This window comes from Petaurus breviceps, unplaced genomic scaffold (genome assembly GCF_028583685.1).
Source record: "Petaurus breviceps papuanus isolate PSGF00001 unplaced genomic scaffold, PetGlider_PUasm1.0 47, whole genome shotgun sequence".
Lineage (NCBI taxonomy): Eukaryota > Metazoa > Chordata > Mammalia > Diprotodontia > Petauridae > Petaurus > Petaurus breviceps.
This window is the reverse complement of record NW_027186349.1, coordinates 6,631,462-6,634,220: the sequence shown is the minus strand read 5'-3', so window position 1 is coordinate 6,634,220 and position 2,759 is coordinate 6,631,462. Positions and strand designations below refer to the sequence as shown.

Sequence of the window (2,759 nt, the reverse complement as noted above, 5' to 3'; positions counted from 1 at the left end):
AAAGAAAGGAAGAAAGAAAGAAAGATATAACCAACAAAATCATCAGGAAGATACAGAGAGAGAAATTTCACTTAAAAATAACTGCATACAATTTAAAAAAATTACTTGAAAGTTTACCTGACAAGTGAAACCCATGGATTATATGAACACAATTACAAAACACATTTCACCCAAATAAGTATCTCAACGACTGGAAAAATATTTATTGCTCATAAGTACACTGAACTAACATAAAAAAATGAGACTTCTGAATAATTTAATTTACTTATTCAGTGCCATACCAATCAAACTAGTAAAGAATTATTATAAAGAGCTAGAACAAAAAATAACAAAATCTATCTGGAAGAATAAAAAAGTAAAGAATTTCAAGGGAATCAATTAAAAAAACACAACAGGTGAGCAGTACTAAATTTAAAAGTATATTAAAAGGTTGTAATCAACTAAGCAATCTTTTTTTTTTGCCTTTTGAAGGGCAATTGGGGTTAAGTAATCAACTAAGCAATCTTGAAGTGCCTAAAAAGTAGAGTGGTGCATCAGTGGAATAAATTAAGTGCATAATACAAAGTGCTAAATAACCTTAGTAATCTAGTGAATGATAAACACAAACAATCATGATTTGGGGGTAAGAACGCAACATTTGGCAAAAACTAAAGGGAAAACTAAAAAATAGCCATAAACTGGGCATATACCAACATCTCACACTATATACCAAAACAAGGTCAAAATGAAAAAAAAAATGTTTAGACATAAAAGACTCAGAAGTAATTCAGCAGAACATGGGAAAACATACTTGTCAAATATATGGATAAGGGAAAAGTTTATGACCAAACAAGAGATACAGGGAATGACAGCAAGTAAAATGGATAATTTTGATTACATGTAATTTTTAAAAAAGCAAAAAACTTTTGCACAAAGAAGACTATTGCAACCAAAATTAGTAGGAAAACAGGAATCTGGACAAAAATAAAAGCAAATTTCTCATTTAAATGCCTCATTTCTCAAATAAACAGAAGACCGAGTTAAACATATTTAAAAAAGAACCTTCCCAAGTAGATAATTGTTCAGAAGATATAAACAGGTAAATGTCAGAAGAAGAATTACAAACTGTCAATAGTCACATAGAAATGTTCTAAATTGGAAGTGAGAGAAAGATGGAGGAGTAAAAGCCGGGACTTGCTTGAGCTCACCTATAATCCCCCACAAATAAATGTAAAAATGACTCTAAAAAAATTCTAGAGCTGCAGAAGTCAAAAAATGACAGAGTGAAGCAGATCTCCAGCACAAGACAGCCTGGAAGGTCACAGGAAGGTTATATCACACCAGGCTAGGGGCAGAAGAAAATCTGCCATGGCTGCACCAGGTGCAGATGAGGCTGCAGCATGATTCAGGGAACAGAATCACTGTCAGTTGTGGCAATTTCCAGACTTATCAGCCCACAAACGCCAAGAAGAAGGGGGAAGGTCAGTGGGAGAACTTTGCAGGACCTGGGTGAAAGAGGAGCACTCGAAGGGCCAGTACCACCATGTTCTGTCGAGCTACTATCACAGGCTCCTCCACCTGGGCTCTGCAGGCACAATGGATCTAAATCAGAAATATGGCAACCATGAAAGATATTACCAGGAGATTGAAATCAATCAAAAACATCCAGAAAATTACCAAGTCTATGAAAATGGTAGCAGCTGCAAAGTATGCCTGAGGTGAAACCAGCCAGAGTATATGGAGTTGGATCTTTGGCTCTTTATGAAAAAGCTGCTATTAAGACTGCAGAAGACATGAAGAAACATTTCATTATTGGTGTATGCTCAGATGGAGGGCTTTGTGGTGCTATCTATTCACCAGTTGCTAAACTGATGAAAAATGAGGTTGCTACCCTCACAGCAGCTAGGAAGGAAGATATGATTGTCGGAGCTGGTGACAAAATCAAAGGTATACTTCATAGAACTCACTCTGACCATTTCTTGATGACATTTAAAGAAGTGAGAAGGAAGCCCCCTACCTTTGGAGATGCTTCAATCATTGCCCTTGAAATTCTGGGTATGAGTTTGATGAAGGATCTATTATTTTTAATAGATTCAGGTATATTATCTCATATAAGACGAAGAAAACCCCATCTTTTCCCTAAATACCATTGCAATGCTGAGGATATGAATATTTATAATGACACTGATGCTGTATTGCAAAACTATCAAGAGTATAGCCTAGCAAACACCATCTACTACACTCTTAAGGAGTCTACCACCAGTAAGCAGAGCGCAAGAATGACAACTATGGACAATGCTAGCAAGAATGACTCTGAGATGATTGCTAAGTTGACTTTGACATTTAACCATACTCACAAAGCTGTCATCACAAAGGAGTTGATTGAAATCATCTCTGGTGCTGCAACTCTGAACTAATGGATCCAAGTTTTATCCAAATTCAAGAGGTAAAAAACATGAAATATGAAGCAAGTTAATTAATTTAGCCTACTTTTGTCTGTCAGAAGAACTTCATTGTGTACATACTGCATTGTGTACATGGAAGACAAAATATCTGTAAACTATCTTACAATAAACACATTATGTGGAAGAAAAGAGAAGCACTGGATCTGGGCCCAGCCCTGAAGTGGTGGTGGTGGCAAGAGTGGCAGCTGCAGCAGCAATGGCTGCTTCCAAAGCTCTGGGTGCACACATTTTGGGGGATCCAGCTGCTGATACAAAATCCCTGAAAGCCTGGGACAGCAGACCCAACCCCATTCCTACTGAAAACAGAGTCCTGAT

The 2,759-nt window shown here is 36.9% G+C and overlaps 1 pseudogene; it reads left to right on the top strand.

Annotated features, from left to right (window-relative positions):
• The first annotated feature begins 1,508 nt into the window (after positions 1-1,508).
• Positions 1,509-2,496, top strand: LOC138171763 (ATP synthase subunit gamma, mitochondrial-like; annotated as a pseudogene).
• The last annotated feature ends 263 nt before the right edge of the window (positions 2,497-2,759 follow it).